The 22,050-nt window shown below is 39.5% G+C and overlaps 1 protein-coding gene across 4 annotated transcripts in view; it reads left to right on the top strand.

Annotated features, from left to right (window-relative positions):
• Window positions 1-22,050, top strand: part of AUTS2 (activator of transcription and developmental regulator AUTS2) — a 1,165,474-nt gene that overhangs the window by 265,309 nt on the left and 878,115 nt on the right. The window lies entirely within an intron of this gene.

Below are 22,050 nucleotides of genomic sequence, written 5' to 3'. Positions count from 1 at the left end.
AGGGATTGTTGTCTTTATCTCTGATTAAGGGGAATTTAAGCTATTAAGTGCAGCAAGCTCAGTAGTGAATTTTTGGCCAACCCCAGGCCCTTACAGACAGCCTGATGGTACTGTGGGCATTTACTTGATGCCATGAGCACAGGTATTAGGAGTCTGCTGGGCCATACCCTGTTCTTCGTTCATCATCTCCTCCCCAGACACCCAATTTAACCTTCTCACAGTATAGCCAAAACCAGGATCTAGGCTGTGGATAGTTTGGAACGAATTTACTATCACTTCTGGGGAAATAGCAATGAGTGTTCTTGCTGTAAGGACGGTCACCTGGATGTCAGTTGCATTGGGGTGGGTTTAACATTAATGGTAAAAACACACACACATAGACACGCAGGTTGGGGCAAAAGTAGGTTTACAGTTGTGAGTATTCAAAACTCAGAGTGGTACATTTACACAATGGAATTCTACGCAGCAGAGAGAAAGAAGGAGCTTATACCCTTTGCAATGGCATGGATGGAACTGGAGAGCATTATGCTAAGTGAAATAAGCCAGGTGGTGAGGGACAAATACCATATGATCTCACCTTTAACTGGAACATAATCAACAAAAGAAAAAAGCAAACAAAATATAACCAGAGACATTGAAATTAAGAACATTGTAACAAGAGCCACAGGGGAATGGGGAGGGGATAGTGGGGAGAGGGGTCTATAGGAGCTACTATAAAGGACACAAGGACAAAATCAAGGGGGAGGGTAGAGGTGGGGGAGGAAGGTGGGACTGGCTGGGGTTGGGTGGAGGGAAGGGGAGAAAATGAAGACAATTGTAACTGAATAAAAATAAATTTTAAAAAATTCAGAGTTTATTCTTATATCATTATTTATTAATTATTTTTGATATGAACAACTATGAACCTACTTTTGCTTCACTTTGTATGTGATTGGAGCTTAAAAGTTGACTTTGTTGGTTATGCATTGCTTTTCAACTTAAGTCAGAGCTGAAACTCCTCTATCCTGGTGGGTTTTCCTCAACTGTGAAATGAAGAGGTTGACTGGGTGACTTTTAAGGTCTTTTCTCTCTGTCTTTCTGTTTAACTCCAAGGTAAGTCCTAAATCTTGTTTCTGTCTTTAATTCCTAATGTGTCCTCTGCATAGCTCCTTTAAGCTGAGAACAGAATGGATGGAGTTGCACCTTCTTTCTTCTCCATTCCTATGTGGTGCTCTGATTGAGTGCTAATAGGAGGGATGGTGGCCAGAAGGCAATGCAGCCTTGGGAAGAAGTAAGAGAAGTGAAGGTACTAAAGAAAGTGAATGACTGGGTGCAGCCCTTGAATCAAAATAGGATTTCACAGAGTAGTTACTAGTTCCGTCTTACTCTTTGAGGTCAAGAGGAATTGGTCTTGATACCTGTTTTAATTCCTCTGTGGCCAGAAACTGAATTTTAGATTTATTATCTTTGCCCTGACAGTGCCATGTATAGGATTGGACATTATGTAGGTACTAATTATTTCTGCTTTGCTTAACTTCCTAGAATTCATTGCATTTGTCAAGTCAATAGAACTATTACATTAAATATTATATAGAAAGGATCCAAGCATCTTCATCATTACAAATATTGTGTTCATTGAAGCAGAGGACCTTGTCAAGACAGTCATTACCAACATTTACAAAATGAAAGCAGTAACCATTAGCTGCTGGATAAAAATTGAAGATTTTGTGCTTTGAAAAGAATCAAAGGGGGGGTTAAAAATATTTCAGTGAGTAATCTTTACAGGATGTCTTTCAAGACTTACCTAAATATTTTTTTAAACAGAAGTAGATATACAGAAGTTAGTAGAGGTGAAAAGAGAGTGGGTATGAGAGCTTTATGTCATGGACACATTAAGGTTCATTGTGAAATTAAAACAAAAATTGTTACCTTCCATCTATCATGTCTTGCACGTTAATTCTCTTTTAATACATCCTGAAAACTGACCTGAGAATTTGATGAAATGTCAGACACGATGACAGACTTGTGTCTTAGTAACTGAAAGAGATCCATGTACTTAGACCCATGTTCATCTATTTGTGGTTGTTGATTCTAGTTAACCTGAATCCTCATCTTCATCCAGAAGTAGGGAATTAAATCTTAGTCTTGTATGGATGTCTGCTTGGTAGATTTCGGAGAACAAGAACGTGTAAACATGGCAGCTAAAGAGTTTCTTACCAGCTAGTTGACTTTAAGAACCAGCCAGCTGGATTGTGCAGGATGGTTGTTAGTAGATAATTCTACGCCAATACATGCTCTGATGTTATTCTATTAAATTCCCAACTCTGTAAAGCCTCTCAGAACCAGAGTGGAAAAATAGTCTCAATAGAGTATCTGTACTTTAAATCTAGAGTTTTAGGGCAGGAAATGATTTTGGGGGCCTAAAGCAAGGACTGCCAAATTCACATATTTGCTGGGGTAAGACAGGTAGCTTAAGTGAATGAATTGGACAGGTATAAGCAACAGGGAACAAGGGGGTGCTATGGGAGACTGCAGAGATGTTCAATTTCAGAAATTTCAGAGGACATGATTTTTGCCTAACATACAGTTATAAGGGCTGATTCAACTGCCTTTTTGGGGATGCAGGACCCTACATTTCACATTATCTATCTTTTTTAGTATGATGACCTGATTACACACAGGAAAAGGCACTTACCTAAGGACAGACGAGTGAGGTTCAGAAACCAATCTTGGCTCTGGTCTTCTTGCTACATCATGATGATATCTAAATGGTAAGGCAGGAACACACTGATTTAAATTAGGGATTTAAAAAATCTCTTCCTGAACCATTTATCTTTTTAGAGAGGTAACATATAATACAATGCGCTATTCTTAAGGGGTAGCTAAAATTTTATGCACATACACCTTCATGTCACTACCACCCAGATCACTCAGGAGTTTCTCACGTCCTTTCCACCTGTCCCTCCCCTGAAACACTTTGACTGTAATCACAATTTCCCATGGAACCAAGGCACTACTACTTGCAGAGCTGGTCCATCAGTCACTGGCCCTGTTCCTCCCCACACTGCCCCTCGCCTCCTCACTGTTTCCTGCTTTAGATTCCATTGTAAAGAGATACAGCAAACAGAAGGGTATGTTGCTTAAATTTTTCTCACATAAACCCAACAGAATTTTTTTTTTAAGTAAGCACTTTTGTGCAGTTGCCTCACCAGGGGATAGGTACCAACTCCCACAGGATGTCCCTTTTCAGAGGGTTCTGAGGGTGCTGCTTCTTGCAATGTCAACTGCTTTATTCACAAGCATATTTGTCACATGACACTTGCCATGAAACGCATTATTCGGATGCCACTTTTCCTCTGAAAGAACTTCAGAAGTTTTTTATTTCATGATTTTATTAACTCAAAGGCCTATATTTCATTGTAATGGGCATAGCACTCAAAACCCTGGTGATTGACTCACTGATAATGTGACGAAGGTGACGCCCAAAACAAAACCCACCTCACAGGCATGCAGTTTCTTTAAAAAAAAAACGTTCCCAGGCTGAAGCTGTTAAGCAGATTTTTATGCATGGCTTCAAGTTACTAAAAAAGCAGGATTCAATATGTTCTTTCCTTTGATTTGTATGAGTGGGTGGGAAGTAATGCTGCTGCTTCCAAAGCCCCCCCCCCAGGGTTTTACCATATTCTGAAAGCAGTGCTTGAAGGACCTATAAGTGGATTTTGGCTGTCTCCTAGTGCAGGGATTAACATAGAATTACAGGAGTGTGCTGCATGGTGGTTGGGAAAATAGGGAGGAGGGTGCTGTTCTCTTTTTTGGACAGATGTGGTGCTCCTTTCCCTTGTCTGTGGATGTTCCCCTATAAAGCAGCCTGTCACTTTGAAAAATGCACACACTGTACCATCTTGCAGTTATAAAGGTTAAGTAAGCATCTTGAACAGTGTCCTACTGCTTTTGTACTTTCCTTAATGTCAGCCAATAAAGGATTATTGAAAAAAGCTTGCAAGGAGATAAAAGGCTTGCAGGTTGAGGTCGAACAATTGAAATTTTCTATTCCCAGTGTAGTAAATTACCAATGGCAGATTTAACGTTTGTTAATTATCAGAGCAAAGTACTAAGGGTTGTTTTCTTTTGACTAATTAATTACCTCATCTGGAGTGGAATGTTAATTCAGATAAATGATTATTTCTTAACACCTCTGAAGCTTTCCTTGGAGTCTCCTAGAATTACTAGTCCTGAAGTATGGCTTCCTCACCTTTTGAGGAAAAATGTGGGATAAGAGGCCAATTGGCTACTCTCCTGTACTTTGCCTGTATTGGAAGATGGCTGGATAACTTGTTTAGACTTCTGGTAACAGAATTGGTTTGCTTTGTGCTGTTTAGTGAAGCATGAATTGGCTTCCTTGAATTATTTGCCTTATGACCAAGTTTTTACTTAGTCTTTCATGTGGTTCTGAATTTAACAGCGGACACATTTTAAGAAGACCTTTGGGAAAACTCATTTCAGGGCTCCTGTAGTGAACATTAAAGATGGTGTCCTTTGGAAAGGAGACTTTAGATTTCTTAACTCAATTTGATTTTCAAGACGTGTTACCTCCTCATGTTGACTGTTGAGAAAAAAGTATTCTTTAGAATTCAGAGTCCTGGAGACAGGTTCTTATTCCTTCTTGGGCCTAAGTTATGTCAGTGCTAATAGTCAAAGGAATAATATTTTAAAAAAGATAAAATCATGACTGTGTTATAGATGTTAAATGTACCCATGTCAAAGAATATATTTAACTTATTAAATGAAGGAACCAGGCATATGTTACTTAAGATTCAAAGAAGAAGTTCAAAGATTCACAAATTTATGTGGAATAAAGGACTGTTGAAAGGAATGAACATAAACTGACTTTTTCAGGAGGAGAACGGTTGTTCTCCTTCCGTATAGAATTTTTATGCATACCTGTAAACAGTTTATAGAGTTGTAAAATAGTTTAGTCAAAGACAGGTACTTGTCCCTGTGGGATGAGATGCTCCCCAGTGGCTCCTGAAAGGAGGTCCAGTAATCCCTTTTGCTTATTTCAGGGTCAGAAGTTTACCTTTTACACAGTTTGTGTGAGATTTTGGTCCAGTTCTTCAGAATGATACTGTCTTTTCAAAGTAGATTATAGATAAGTTATGTGACCTATTTTTCTTTTTAGAAGAGAGTTTAGAGATCACTGGGGAGAAGGGCTGGTGGTAGATCCAGGCCACTGGAGGTGAGCTCCAGTTGCATGCGATCAGTTTCTTTGCACTTTCTCCACTCCTGGTAGGCACTTATGTTACGAGTACTCTTTTCATAAAGATGTGAAAAGGAAGCAAGATCCTGTCTAAGATTATCTGGAGGGCAAAGTCTGGAGCCTGGTATTAGATGGGTAGTCCTGTTTTCTTCTGGTGTTGCCGCGCAGAGCTGTTTAAAAGGATGCTTGGAAAAATGCCTCCTGAGTGAGAAAGCTGTCTAATTGATTAGTGAAGGAACTTTTGAGACAGTCTGTTCAAGGACTACCCAGTCCTACAACACATATTCACCTGAGTCTTCCAAAAATATTAAGAGTTCTAGAAGTGTGGTGGTGCAGTGCTTCTGGGTGTATATGTATATTGATGTATGTATATATGTATACACACATATATGTATATGAACAAATGTATGTATTCCTATGCTATATAAACCAGAGGTTGACTTTCAGGGGCCTGTAGTTCAGTAACTGTGTTCATTTTTCTAAGAATCTGTTGTGTCTAACAGATTTCTCATATTCTCAAAGAGTTTTATGATTCTGCAAAAGTTTACAAGCCACTGACAGAAATCATGTCCTTGGCAATTCTGAATCTATGTGTTTTTATGTACACGACTCGAAAAAGTGTAGATTAAGATTCTTCTTAATTATAGAGTCAGTTGTGGTAGCCACAGAGTAGTGTTGCAGAGCTGGGAGGCTGTGTGCACGCTCCTCAGCAAGCCTGAGTGCGTTGTGGGTACACTGAAATGGAGCCACAGAGAAAGAAAGAGCACCATACTGCCATTAAGTCCAGCAGCCTCCTGGGGAGAGGCTGACCAGAAGGCTTTCTTGCAATGTGTTTGGTGCTCAGGAACCTGTGGGTCACTACTCAGCTTTGCAATCTGTGGTCTGCTGACTTTGGCTGTGGTTCTGATGCCCAGAAGTAGTTGGGGAGGCAGGACTCCTAAGCCCCAAGCAAAACAAATTACTGCCGCTAGTATGCATTATAATTTTTAAACCCAAATATGTCTTTCTGCCTTTAAAACCAAGATTTAGAGCTTGTCAAGTGGATGCCATGTCTCCAATATTCTATACTGTCTTTCAAAATTGGGTAGATTGGGGGACTTTAAATTCAAATACTCCCACATTCACTCTATTTAGGAAATAAGTATAATAAAGCAAATTGTTTCCTCTTTTTTTTTCTTCCACAGTGCAGCCAAGTGAGAGCAAATCAGTTCACAGTTTGTTCCTGTTTTCCTCCTTGCTGGGTCAGAGATAATGCAGCTTTCCCTTGCTGCAGCCCTGTGCTGGGGTGTGGCTCCCTCTCCTTAATTTGTCATCTGAAAGCAATTTTGTTCAATTAAAGATTAGAATTAAATTTCAGTTATAGGGCTTCTGTGCAAAGGAAATGATGCATTAATGAACACACAGATGTCATCTTGCAGCCCTGCTGTTTGCAGAACAGTTTCTTCAGAATTCAAGTAATAAAAGGGGCCACAGCAGCAGGAGCATTGTTTACTCTCTGGCATACTAAGCGGAGACTCTCACATTTATTTGCAAACCATTTATCATTCTCTGTACTGAGAGGGAAACCATACTTTATCTAAAATATTTGAAATAATGAATGCTAAAATCAGATAACAGAAGCATTAATGAAAGGTGTCATGGAGTAAATTGCATAATGCTTTTGGGTTGGCACTGAAGCCATGATTTGTCATGATGGTAATGTGGTTCCCTAATAGATAGTAGTTTAGTATAAAAAGAGAATATTCCTGGAAAGAGACAAGGCAACTAGTGAATTAAAAATGTAGTGGGAGAGGGAAAAATGTGTAGGATCATATTTCATTTATTGGAAGACCCATCTGCTCTTCTGAACACACATTATGTAAGTTTTACTCTCTGTATTACAAATATCCCACAGGGTAGATAGGAAGTTCATATATCTGCCTTCGACTGTTTTTTTACTCACAGTCAAATGTGAATGAACGGAAAGATTTATGTTTCACATGTGGAACATTATAGGATGCTAGGCTTTTTTTTCTTTTAAAAGGGGACTTTATATTTAGATTGTGATATTTTGCACTGCTTCACTTGATGATTGTGACTTCTAGGGAGGAGAAGCAGCAAGGGGGGAGTGAGAATTTGGGGAGGTGGAAATGGTTTCTGTAAGACACCACTGGTTAGAATTGTCTTTGAGCCTGGGCCATGCACGTGCTCTTTGGCACTCACGGTTAATGTGCATATTTTCAGCTGGTGCCCAGACTTGGGTCCAGTGTGTCCTGAGTCAGTGTTAGATTGGGCTCTCAGTATCAGGTGACATCCCCCCCCCCCAGTTATTGATGTCAATAGGGATGAAGTCTCACTTGAGACCTTGTAATCTCCCAGTTCAAGGACCCTTTCTCATTTCTCTTCCCCTATTACAAAAGTCTCTGAGATGTTTGACAGGGGTTAATGGTTCTCTCCTTGAAATGTTTTCTTTGCTGTGGCTTCTATGACATCACATTTTTCCTTTTCTTTATCCATGTCTCGTGCTAAGGCCATTTTTCTTCTGGTCTCATTTCCTTTTCTAATCCCTAACTGTGTACACTGCCCAGAGTTCAATTTTGCTGACTCTTCTTATTTGCAGACCTCATCAGTGTACAAGATTTATTATCGAAATGCCATAATGCCCCAATTTTTATTACTAGTCACAATTTTTCTTCCCAACTGCATATGTATATGGATATTTTATTAGAATCTCAGTGTGTCTAAGAAAAAAATATGCCTTCTTTTAAACTTTTATTCATCTTCACTTTTCAGTAATGGCCCCTACATTTTTGGTGTCTTTTCAGCTAAAAATTTTATTGGTATTTGTAGTCTTCTCCCTTTCTTAGCCTCTTAATGAGTTCTGTTTCTGGTCTGTGAGATTCCTTTCCTTATTACTTTTTTTTTGCTACCTGCTTTGTTCAGATTCTATTATATGTCATTTGCACAGTTTCAGTAGCCTCTAATTGGTCTTGTGTTTGGTATCTCTTTCCTCCAAACCTTCCTGTAGTCTTTGGTTTGTCTACTTACTTCAATACACTGTTCAAAAGCCTTCCATGGCTCCCTATTGCCTGACAATGAAGTCTAAACTTCTTAGGCCTGGTGATTAAGCAGCCTTTTCTCTGCCTAAACAACCCATCCCTACTTTTACTAACTTTCCCTTATAGGTGCTTATCTGTATTCTCCTATCTGCCTTTCAAATACTGCTCTTGCTAAATCCTAGCTCAGATGCCTCTTCCAGGAAACCTTTCCTGATCACCCACTGGAGTGTACTCTCCCTGCTCCAAGAGCAAATGGCCATTACACTTCTTTTTGGCCGTGTGCCACATACTAGGTATTTATTTAAAGATCTTCCTGCTGCATTATAGTAGCTGGCATAGTAGAGACCATTTTATTCTTTTTGTATTTTCAGTAGGGCTTGGTCTGATAACTTTGAATTCAATGCGTTGTTAGAAGTACTTAAAGAAAGAATAAATTGTAGAACAAGCCCTTTCACATAACAGGTGCTAGAACTAATCTTTAGTTCGAGAAAAGTAGGTGAGATTGAGGTTCTGGTACCTCCTTTTTAGGCTTTTTTCAGTCTTCCTATCATAATACATGTCATTAATTTACGGTAAGAAAAGACTAGGGTCTGGGTTGATTTCAGCTGTGACTGAGAACTGCAATAGGAGGGTTTATTTCTGTCTGCTCAGGGGTCTCCTAGTATTGCCTAGGATTATGATTTGCTCAGCAATGTCTAATGAGCACTTAGATCCTGGGTTAGCAGGCTGGGGGTCAGGACCACAACCTTTCTTCCAGGCTCTTGATGTTTCACATGACAGAGTGATTGTCAGTCTGGAAAAGGGTACTCAGTGGTGCTTCAGCAGATATGATCCAGAAAAAGAAGTCCAGGAGATACAGGGATCTTCTGCCAGGGTTAGATTTCAGCATGTTCTCCTGGTCTATCTTTAAAAGACAATGAAGAAGCAGTGGGAGCTGTGTTGACAGCCAGCATCTTTTCATCTACTTTGTTGTGGGCCACCTTAGGTGGTTTGAAGGTCAGGACACATTTCTCTGCTATTAAAGGAGAATCTCGACTCCTTGATCTGATTATTGAACTGGAGTCAAGGAGGCAGGCAGGCCTAAGAATTTGGTGGAAGGGTGTAATCTGGGGCCATCGCTCCTGGGGTGCCTGTCAGGATTAATGAGAAGATCGATATTTGAATGGGCTTTTTTGCTCATCTACTTAAATTGAGCCTGAGCAGTCTATATGTAGATGCTTTAATAAGGAGATCGTATTTGAATACCATTTAATATGAGGAGTCCCAATAGCTAATAGGAGGGAATTGTTTTATTTTAAAAAGGACTGCCTACGTTCTTGCACTGAAGAACTGTCTATTTTGTTGTTTTGTGTATGTGGTTGTAGATATTTTTCCCTTTTCTGTTTCTCCAGGTCAGTGATGTTCTGTTCTGAATTTTGGTGTACCATTTCCTCTTTGGCCCCTTGCCCTTGCATAAACTCCCTTCCAGTTCACTGACCTGGGTCTGTGGTTCTAAAACCAGATAAACATTTTCTTACCTTTGTTCATCTTACTTAAGACTGCACTGCAAAAACCTTTTTTGTTGTTTTTGTTCTCAGCTAACTTCTTTAACTCCATCTGTTTTTCTTGTTTTACCCTCTTCCCCTACCCAACATATTTTTTCCCAATGAAACCAACAGGAACGATATGAAATAGGCAGCATTGCCAGCATTAGCAAATGAAAATACAGGATGTCAGCTAAATTTGTATTTATATAAATGGAGAATTATATTTTAGTATAAGTATATCTCATGCAATACTTGGAAATACTTATACTAGAAATTTGTATCTGAAATTCAAATTTAGTTGGGTATCCTGTATTTAATTTAGCAATCCTACGTAGGCACATATTTGAAATAAAATGTTATACTTACTAAAATGTTATAAAGAAGTAAATCTAAATTTACCATATGTTAAATACCTTTAAAGTTTCCCTTGTTATGGGCAAAGTGTACAATAGTTTATTTGTAAAGTTCATAAGTTAGGTAGATGTGTGTTTACTTAACTATGTGTTCTACTGGCTATTGGAATTGTTCATGTATCCTAGGATTCAGCTGTGTCATTTTACTACCGAAGAAGATGCTACTCATTTTGGGGTAAGAATATTTGTTCTGAGCAGTGGCCATACCACATATATCTACTTGTTGCACATGATTGATCATAAAGCATGTGTCAAAGATGAATGTTAAAGTTCTCCAGCAGATTTTTTTCTTCCTTTAAATTGCAGCCACTGTGGAATCTAATGAACAAAATAAACTAAAACAAAATAGAAACAGGCTCATAGATATAGAGAACAGACTGACGGCTGTTAGAGGCGAGGGAGTTGGGGGCTGGGTGAAAAAGGTGAAGGGATTAAGCAAGGAAAAAAACTTATACAAAGACAGTAGTATGGTGATTAAAAGAGGGAAAAGGGGGTAGCAGGAGGTAGAAGAGGATGAAGGGAAGATAAGTGATGATGGAAGCTTGGAGTGGTGACCATGTAATACAATACGCAGATGATGTATTAATAGAATTGTACACCTGAAATATATATAATTTTATTAACCAATGCTACCTCAATAAATTCAATAAAAATTGTAGCCATTTCTCATATTTATTAACCATTTCTTCCTTCATGAAAATTCATAACACAGTCTTGATTGACTGAGGCTAGGTTTCTTCCCTCTACCACCCAGTTTATATGCAGGAATACAAGTTAATCTTGAAGCTAAGTCCTTAAATCACATTGAGACTACTCCAAAACGTAATAATACTGCCACATTTGTTCCTCACTTCCCTTTTTTCACATTGTGATTTGATTCTCATGATAACCTATGAGGGAGCAGTGATAGTTTGCCTCCCTCTTTTATGAATGAGAAATTTGAATTTCTGGTAGGTGAAATGCTTGTCTAAGATAAAGTAGGACTTACATCTTGATCTCAGTCTTCTGGGCCATTGCTCTTTCTACTACCTGTATTGACTTTTAAATAGAAGTGATATGGGGATTAGGCAGTTTAGGAGTAATTGCACCAGTGTTCCCCTCTGTTAGCTTGGAAAATGAAGAGCTGTCCTCATACCTGTGCATCGTGCTGGAATAAGTATTTGCCTTTGGTTCAGTGCATGCCTATACCACACCTCAGTTCTTCTTGTGAGCGACAGTCAGTGCCCCTGTACAACTGCTTCTGGATGAAGCAGACCAACCACTGTTGGCATGTGAGTTTGAAGCAGTATGCTGTTAATGCTTGGGCAGATGTTGTTGGAAAATGTGGTTTGACCTCTGAATTATGCAAGCAAAAGAATCTATAATGTGTTTTTGGGTATACTAAATAATGTGGATGTCAAAAGGTCTGTTGAGTCTTATTCAAGAACCCTTTCCACCTTAATATTTTATTTCTAGTCTCCCTCCCATCTATAAGCAATTTTAATTGTTGTCTCATTTTTGGGTACATGTTACTTCTCACTTTAAACATAGCTTTACTTTGTAAAATTTCCCATTTTTATATGTTTTCCTCCAAAATGAGTATGAACTCTTTGAGGTCAGAGTTCTTAGAACATCATTGCTTCCTTTTTATGTTATAAGCCAAATTCTGGTTAGAAGGGAAAATGTAGCCTCCAGGACTGTCAGTGTCTCCTCTTATTCTGTCATAGAGGTAATATGCTTACCTTGTACTCGGAGTCTTACTGAACTCTCACATAATCAGAATTCTATGTTCATGGGCCATTGTGAATGCTATGGGCAAATGGGGCAGCACAGAATGGCAAACATGCCCATTACATAAATTTACTCTATTCATACATATGCTTCATTCTCTCATCAGTCATCATGTAGAAAGTACAAACTGAAAGATAAAATTGTAGAGCATTAAATCAAGTGCCGAGCCCTTCTGAGTATAGGGCTCTGGGTGATTGCACAGGTTGCATCGAGGGAGCTGACCCTGAATTTAATAGGTAGGAAAGCCTGGCAGAGACATATGCCAGTGTTCATGGTTCTCTTCTTTTTTTCACATTGAGGAAATCATGGATAATTTCTTATTTTCTTTCTTTGTTTGAAGCTCGGGCTTCAGAGGTAGAAAAGATTAGAACATCAATCTATTGTGCCTTTGCCCCTTTATCTATAAATTGCTTAAAAATTTTCTTCTGTCTCCTTCATTCCTTGTCATGTTGGGTATGTCCTTAATAAATCAGTGTCAAGTATTATGTAATGTGAACCTGAATTCTAAGTGCTGAAATTAAAACAGTGCTTCTGTGTTTGGTTTCTAATGCATTTGAAGTACTGGAGCATCTAAAGCATTGTTTTAAGCTAGACTTTTAAAGTTTTACCTCAATTAAAGTTTTATTGAGTCCTACCTCAATTAAAAACTCATTTTCTTTTTCTGACCTATTATTTCCAATGAAAATTCTGGGCTTCTAGTGGTTCTCTCTCTCTCTTTCTTTTTAATTAAATGGTGGAATATTAACATCCATGGTGTATTGCAGCATCCAAATTGTCTGGCAGGAAGTAGAAGTAGAAGATACAGTCAGGAGCATTACTATTAAATTAGTAGAACCCTCTTTGCTGTCTCAGCGAGAACCATGAAGTTGATGTACACATTCAGAGTGGCACTTATTACAATCTATATTCTAAAAAGACCTCTGTTTTACTAATCTGGAGACTACTGCCTGCACATAGTTTGAAGACAAATAATTAAGGTTCCAGGACTTTTAAGTTCAGAGAAGTAGCTTAACAAAGTGTAGTGTTTTAAGAGATTTGTCAGGCTCTGGAATCAGAGTGACTTCCAGTTGTCTGCAGCATTAAAACTGGAGAATTTTAGACACATCACCTTATGGTTCTCAACCCTGTGATACATTTCAGGAACTTTTTAAAAAAATGCCCAGCCCTGACCAGCATAGCTCAGTTGGTTGAGAGGTGCCTGCAAAGTGGAAGGTCACCAGTTCTATTCCTGGTCAGGGCATGTGCCCGGGTTGAGGGTCTGGTCCCTGGTTGAGGCTTGTGCGAGAGAGGCAACTGATCAATGTTCTGTCGTGTATTGATGTTTCCCTTCCTTTTTCCCTCTCTTTCCCTCTCTTTAAAAATAAATAAATAAAATCTTTTTAAAAATGCCCCAGCATTTGCATTTTACTTGCTTTTGGGTGGAGTTCAGGCATTGTGTTTTTAAAGCTTCCTAGGAGATTCAATAAGCAACCAGGGTTGAGAACCCTGGCCTCTCCAGATCTCAATTCTGTCATTCATATGGTAGGAGAAGCAGAGTTCCTAACGTATAGGGTAGTGAGGACTAGGTAAATGAGCACAGCACCTGGCCTGTGCTAAGTACGTAGTAAATGTGAACAGCCATTATCATTACGATCATTATGATTCTTTGCTGAGACTGGAAGCTAAATTGGCATATATTTCTTAAGCTTAAACCATGTGTTGATTTGTTAGAAATACTAAGGGGAATAGAGATGGTGCTTATCCTAAGGGAATGATTTCATCTGATTAGAATACTGTACCATGAATAACTTCTTTCATCCTGCCTCCCAGGGAGAATGTGTGAGAGAGTGGCTAGAATCACCTTCTTTATGTACTAGGATTGTCCCTATAGTAGAGCAAAATGTTTATTTACTCATCTAATATTTATTGACACTTAAAACCTATCAGTTCTTCTGCTACTTGCTGGAAATGTGATAGCAAACAAGGCTCTGACCCTGGCCTCGAAAGGTCTGTAGACTGGTAAAGGGATGGAGAAGTACATGGAAATTATAATCTGAAAGGAACGAGTGTTTTTGTTAAGGAAAATGGGGACCTTAAAGCTAAGTGGGAGATAGCCAAGCTGAGGGGGTTTAATGGACCAACGAGGAATAATATCAGTGGCAGAGGATATTACAGTTTTAAAGAGACTTAAGAGACACTTGGCATAATTAGGGAATTTATAGTATGTTAGTATGTTTGGAGTGTAAGTGTGTAGTGGGGGAGGAGGTGCAGGAAATGATGACAGGAAATGAATGAGGTTAGAGTCATAAGCAGCAGGGTTTATATCGTGGAAAGCCTTGTGGACCCAGGCCAAGGAGATTGGAAATGATTAATGGATAGTCATTGAAGGTTTCAAATAAGGGTGACATGCTTAGACTTTCACCTAGCAACTGAGTGAAAACCTGGAAACATGGACACCGATTAGTGTATTGATAATAGAAGTCCAGATGAGAAGGTCTAGTTTAAGGTAGTGACAGCTGGGGTAGCAGAGGGGTGGCAGAGATTAAGAAAGTTGAATCAATAGGAGTCACCCCCAAGCCTTGCATCTATTTGATGGAGGGTATACAGGATAGACATACTGCATGTTCACTCTTGACTTGTGATGACCCATCCCCTACAAACCTTCAGTGGCTCTCTGTTGACTATTATGTTTTCCAAACCATTTAAAACTTTAAAAAAATCTTTCGCTAGACTCCTCCTTGATTGCATTGTGATCATGCTTTGCATGTTTATTTCTCCAGCTTTCTGTGCTTTTCTTCTCCCTCCCCCAAGTTCTTCCTGGATGAACGTTTTGCTCTCCTTACTCTAAACTATTACACTTGAATATCTGGGCATTTGGAAGTATATCAAATAAATATATGTTTTTGAAAGTCTGGGTCAACCTCTCTCAAACCACTGGAAAGAATCTTAATGCTCATCTAAGGTATCTTTGTATATAAGGGATTAACTTCTTTCCTTTTCATCTAAATGATGCTGATTTGGTACTTAATGTAACAGAATAGTCACTTCAGTCATTTTTTGTTCTGTGGTTTGGAATAGAAATTATTTCTTGCTCATGTCCCAACTAGATTGGAAACTTAGTACTAAGGTCTATGACATTAATATGATTATTGTTTTTCTTGCTAAATCAACTATTATTGCCCTCATCAAATTGTCAACATGAGACCCAAGGGACTAAAAAGATTTATTATGCCCACTCCTGGTTTCATTTTTGTGTAGAGCTTGGGATATAAAAACGGTTCACAGTTCTCTGTGTGACACAGATAGTTTGAAAATGCCCTATGATTTATGTGTAGAAAATATTTAGAGACTTTAGGATTATTTATTAAATATTGAATTTTAGACATTAAGTATTGAACTTTAAGTTTAAAAAAATTTTTGCAATGTTTATACAACATTTCTGTTGAATGCCTACCAAGGCATGGTGTTGTGGGAGATTAGATATGATGTGGCAGTCTTCTGCAAGACATCATAGTCTAGCAGTAGCAATGATATTAACTGCAAAAGCCACCTGATTGATCAGGAATTGCATGAAACTTTTACTATAGGGATTGAAATAACAGTTTAGTATCTTTTCCAGTAAACATCTATCTAGTATCTATGAAGGCGTTGCAGCCTTGAGCTTCCCTAAGGAAATGACAGGTCACACAGACCTATCTTGACTATGGGTGTTGCAGTGATGGGAGGAAGTTGGATCTATGTATTTTATCTCCTGAGAAAAACATGTCTTGGTATTATCAACTTGTTCACTTGATTTCATACAGTTTCCTACAGTAGCCTATTCAAACAGGCAAATCCCTGATGTGTGTTGTTAAAAGAAATCTTTGGGCCAGTCACATAATACTTGGTGTGTTTGATGGCTGCCTGCTAATTAGCTGGAGGTCTTGTACCTTCTGAAGTTGTCATTACATTTTTAAAACCAAAAGATGATCCACTGACACTTGTTCTAAATGTGGTTATTTCTTGCAGTCTAATGGTTTATTTATTTGCCCACTGCTGGGATTTGGTTTCAGAGAGCACCTTTTCTAAATCTTCCCTGGGTGCGTAGGCTGTAATTTGTAATGTCTAGTTACTATATCAATAAATCACTTAGTGAAGTTTTGAGTGGTAAGAGCTTTGAATGTTCAAAGGAGTGTAGGGAAAGGTTTTTGCTACTAAGGTGTTTGCTTCTTTCTACGTAGTCTAAATCAGAAGTCTTCAAACTTTTTTGATTGTACAACCCTGTTGGCAAAAATACTTGGAATAAGCACACCCTTGTTATAGGTGAGGTCTGTCCAGAAGGTATTCAGCCATGCAATATGAAAACTAGAGACATTTATTGAAGAAGATACAAGATAGAAGAAACATTGTACATAGGACAATGATGCCTCAGTCCCCTTCAAAGTAGGCACCTTGGTACCTCACACAGTTCTCCAAATTGCCATCAACTGCCCTGTCATATTTTCCTGAATCTCACTGCTGGTCTGAAATCTCTTCCCTCTCAAAGAGGAAAAGCCAGAAGACACAGGGCACCAAATCTGGGCTGCAGGGGCACAGAGTCACTTGGGTGATTTGATGTTTTGCTAACAAACTCTGCAGGAGACGTCATGCATGAGTGGGCGTGTTGTTGTGATGAAGCTGCCAATCACCAGTTGCCCATAGCTGTGGCCTTCTGAATCATCTGAATAGTTTCCTTGGAGGAATGTCCATGCTTAACACAAAATGTGATTTAGGTTTGCTGCTCTACTCACTCAAATCACTTTGAATGTGATGGCCCACAGTACACATGCTCACTCAACAGCGTCTACCACACCCCCACTGACCAGTGCAGTGAAGTTGTCATTGTTCACACATACGCATTCCAGTCCACTCTCCTTGGCTGCCAGGTTATATTGATGTCATCCAAACCATTCTTGTTACATTAACATTGCTGGACTTTTCCCAGAGAGATCTCATATAATTTCATTCATTTTAGTTTTTCTTTCATTGTGCTCCGTGATGAATTTATTTGTAAATGATCATTTTAGTTTTATGTATGTGCTACATTAAACATACAAAATTAGAAACTATTAAAGAATGACACGAAAAGCACATATAGATAAACACTTTAATGTAATTTTACCTTATCCCAGTGGGACCTCTTCCAGACATTGATGTAGACAGAAAGTGCTAAGCATGCTTGGGGGAGAGAAATCATTCTTAAGAAACATTGACAGATAGGAATTTGTGTGTGAGACATAACCAGTAAGTAATGTCAGGGCACATGGGAAGATAGAGTAGGTCCTATCAGTTTGGGGCAAGCAGTAGGAAGCCATGGGCTTCTGACAGGAGTCATGAGACTTGCCGAAGATGACGGGATAGCGTTGTGAGCTGAGTTAGAGAATGGCTGTGTATGTGTGTGTGTGGAGAGACTGAGGAGACAGGTTAGGATTCTATTCCAACAGCGAAACAGAGGTGAGAAAGGCAAACAGCAAGGCGACACACGTAGGGTGAGGAACCAGTGGATGTTTGGGGACTTCCACGTGATGAGCAACTTTCTTTTACTAGAGGAAGTGGAGAACTGCAGTTTGTAGTAGGGAAACTCAATATGGGCAAGGCATGGGCAGGGGGCTGGCCACATTCCAAAGCCTTATCTGCCCAGTTCCACTTTAGCTTCTCAAGGAAATGGTTATCTCCGCCCTCCCTTCCCCTCTCCCTTGTTTCAGACTCAAGAACAGGAACCAGTGCTCATATCAAGGTCAAAGCTAATTTTTCAGGAAGTAGGAAATACTTTCCCTGTTCTGTTATGTTTGAACTTTTTCTTCCTTTTCATTCTCCTGTTGGGGAAGATAGAAGTATTGCTACTACCTAAGCAGCCCTGTGAGAGTAATGGATCTTGAGGCTTCCACAGATCAATCTGGCATATGAAGTAAAGAAGCAGCCACACGGCTGTCTCTGAGAGGCAGAATTTCTTCTTTTCGACAGGATAGAGCTTTAATTGAATCCAAATCACATCTCATCCTATGAATGCTGGAGAGTAGTACATTTTTAACTAGAAAGAGTATCAATTATTTATAAGCCATGATACTAATTTACCCTGATTGTGTGTCTTAGTGCTGGCTGTTCATCCCTGTGTGGCCACTGACGTAATGTTATCACATCTCTGTACTCAACCAAGAGTTCTGAATATTTTCTAGTCTTGTGTTTTCCTGAAGCTATTTAATTTTTTTAATATGTACTAAAACATTTACTCACAGATATCCTATTGCACTGCCACCAAAAACAGAAAAAAAGGGGGAATCCTATTGCTGAGGGATTCTTTTTTTGCTCTTTTAACTCAGGACCCTTTGGCAGGGTTCCTGAGACCCCTTCAGTAAATATCCCTTCTGGGAATGCCGTCCGCTCAATATTGTGCTTTGGGAAATAGAGTGGGACTTGTCCTGTTGCACTTTGATGGTGCTGCTTTATCTGTTATTAGCTACCATTGTGTTTCAGGGTAACTCTCTGGAGCTTCCATTTTGCCTCTAGAAAATATAGACAGGTTTTGGTGTCCCATACAGTGTCCTCCCACCCTTACCCTCCTCTGCCTGCAGTATATTCCTATTCTACCTGTTTCCGGAGGACTGATTGTAATGATGGCCCATGTGGACTAACCATTGCTTAGGTACTGACACAGATATTCTAGGCACTTTATATGCATTAACTTATTTAACTCTCATAACACTCCTATGAGGTAAATACTGTTATTATCCCTATGTTACAGGCAAGGAAAACCTTAAATAAATAACTTGCCTGGTGAGTTTAGTACAGGCTCTGGAGTGAAAAGCTGAACTGAATCACCTGCCTTGCCACCTACCAATCACAACCCTCAGTCTCATCATCTGAAAATAGATTGTCAAGAGTACCTGCTCACAGGATTGTGGTGGGTATGTGATAATGGCATGTAGTAAACTTAATGAGCACCAGCCATGACCATCATCACTATGACCATGACTGCTGTACCACCACCACCCTCATCTTCATCATCATAATCATTTATCTGTAGAATCGTACACGATGCTTCAAACCCGGACTAAGGCAATCTCAAAGAATAATTTGCTTTAGATGTCAAAAGAATTGTTGAGCCAAATATTTCCTTTTCTTTGAAAATATAATGGCAGGAGAAGAGGAAATATTGGAAATGGTGAGCTTTTTTTAAAGCTGGAAGTCAGGTAGGATATTTTCAGAGAGAAAGGTAATGTTTCCCCTTGGGCTCTTCTTATCACACCTCACATCCTCTAGGGCAGGGGTGTCAAACTCATTTTCACTGGGACCACATCAACCTCATAGTTGCCTTCAAAGGGCCAAATGTAATTTTAGGACTGTATAAATGTAACTACTCCTTAACTAGGGGAAAGGAGCTCGGCGCTGCCACTGGGTAGAAACAAGGTGCCGGGCAGGATAAAACAAGGGGGAGGGTGGATTCGGCCTGTGGGCCTTGTGTTTGCCACCTCTAGGGGAAGGGGAGAAGGCAGATGGAGTGAAGGAGAGGGTGGTGATGATGGTGGTAAAAGGAAAAGTAACCACCAAACATGTTAAATACCACTCCAGCATTTAATTAAGGCCTGCAGCCCTTTGTCAGCCAGAAACTCTTCTCATGGTGAGCGAGGCAGAGAGCCTTGTCACTGTCTCTAGAATTATTTGTATAATTCAGCAGCTGTTTCCTTCAGATGCTTACCACACGGGGTTGGGTTATAAAGACATATGAGTAGAATTGCTGAGGTTCAGACACTTGTGTTCACTCTTCAGCTGAGAGCCACTTAGGCTGTTCTTGTACAAATGCATTAGATTATGGTTAAGCAGCTTATGGACATAAAAACACATTAGAACTTTACAGCACTCTATAAATTATAGTTTTTGCAGCATTCACAGCCACAATGGTAGGTAATTACATTCATTAATCTACTACTAAGAGCACATAAAATTGCCTCCCAAACGGTACTGTATGTGTCAGTGCTCAGCTGGGAAGGAGAGCTTTCCCCCCCTCCTGCTTTTTCCCATGTCCCCCTGTTCCACTAAGCCTTGTGCAGGAAGGTTTGGGGTGGTACATTGAGAGATTCCCTAATAGAGTTCAAGAAGCCCATTTCTTTCAAGGTTAGGCTGTGGCAGGAAGCTTTATAGGTAAGCTTTTCATGTTGAACTGTATCTAGTAATGATTTCTAGTAATGATTTCATATGCATCCATCTGTATGTATGCATGTATCTATCTATCTATCAAATGGACAGATCTCACTTGGAAAGCCAGCAAGGGTAGAGCAGTTGAAAGTGGTTCATGGTAGAATCAGTAGCAAATGCTTTTTTAGGCTTTCTTTTTGCCTGTCTCTAAGAATGGTGTACATGGTGGCCTTTTAATATGGGTGTATCATGAATACACAGGGCTAAACTTTCCTGAAGTTTTCCATCTTTCCATTTCAGGTGGTGATAAGAAATGCATTTTTTTCTTTCTTTTTCAGGTAACTTTTTCTTGTTTGTACTTCTTGTAAATTACAGAAGACAGATTGGGGAAAAATTACAGAAATTTACATGGTGTTATTATTCTAAAGAGCAAATAGTACTTTCTTTGCATTATTTCACAGGTTAAATAGACCAAGCGATGAGCTTACTGAGAACTGTGGAGATACTGAGTCCCAGACCACAGTGTAAGTCTTAGTGCTCAGAGCGCATCCCAGGCTTCTGCGTTCAGTTTGAAGGTGGTGCGATAGCATGAGCTCCACAGCCGTGCACATCTGCATTGAGTCCTGGAGCTGTCTTCAAACTGTGTGACCTTGGTCCAGTTAATTCACAGTAGTAAAATAACTAGCCCTAATATATTCCAGATACTGTATTAGCTTATTTAATCCTAAGTGTTGCTTTGTAAGTTAGGTGCCATAATTAATGTCCATTTTATAGAAATGAGAAAACTGAGGCTTCATAGGGTGCTGTGCTAATTAAAGTAGGTGTTGTATAATACAGCACCTCACATGGTACACCGAAGGACATTTAGTAAACACAGTCATGAGGATATATGGAGAAAGATCTCATCATTAATCCTCCAGTGCCAAATATTACCTTTTACAATGATGAATGGTTTCCCTTTGTAATGACTAAAACCATAATTGTATTAGTCAGAAAGAGGAATTCCTCACGTATCATTTATTTATTGTCTACTTTATGCTAGAAAATATCCTGGGCACTTTCCTTAGATGTCATCAAACCTCATAACTCTGCCCCTGTATTCCAGGAGTAGAAATGGAAGTTTAAACAGGCTGGGAGATTTGCTTAAGGTTTCAAAGCCACAAAGTGGCAACACCAGTCCTTAAACCCAGACCTAACTGCCACCAGAGCACCTGCTTGTGTCAGGACTAGATTGAGCCAAGACAGATGAGGAAATAGGAAATGAAAGGACTATATAGCAGTGAAGTGCTGTCGTTTTCTCCGAATGAAGTTTCTATTGTGGGCTATTATCTGGGAAACTGATAAGATCTCTATCAATAAAGGATTGTGAAGGTAAGAAGCTTTAGCTCCGTGTACTTTGAAGCAGCCCCAGATTCCCTTTCTTCAGCAGGCCAGATGGCATTCTTGTTCCCTGAGGAACTGAGAAATATTTGGGGCTACCCATATCTCTAAACAGTTTTATAAGGTTAGGTAACTGCTGAGAAAAAAACTGGTTTCTCTGGTGTAAATCAGTATGCTGATGAGGGAATGATAGAATTTCAGGGTGGTATCAGCCTCAACATCTTGTTTCCAACGCATCTCTTGACCCTCTTGAAAGAACGGCTGCCTTACTATTGAAATCACTGGAGCCTGCTGGCCATCACAACAGGGCTGATGCCATTTGCGGGATGAAGTGTACTAAAAGCAATACGATAGCAAATGGACAAGGGAGAAAAGAAAGCCTCCCTCACACATGCTGTCTGTCATCCAAGGTGTAGTTTAAACCACAGACTCAATTTTTGCCCCATAACATTTCTCTACCAATCCATCTGCTTGTGCACATACCCTTCCAACCTCACACAGCAGGCCTGGCCTTTATCATTTCAAGTCCTGCAGAGCTTTCTCTGTCACTGTGGTAT

Source organism: Desmodus rotundus, chromosome 1, assembly GCF_022682495.2.
Source record: "Desmodus rotundus isolate HL8 chromosome 1, HLdesRot8A.1, whole genome shotgun sequence".
NCBI lineage: Eukaryota > Metazoa > Chordata > Mammalia > Chiroptera > Phyllostomidae > Desmodus > Desmodus rotundus.
The sequence above is the reverse complement of the archived record's forward strand: the minus strand, read 5'-3'. Positions and strand labels throughout refer to the sequence as shown.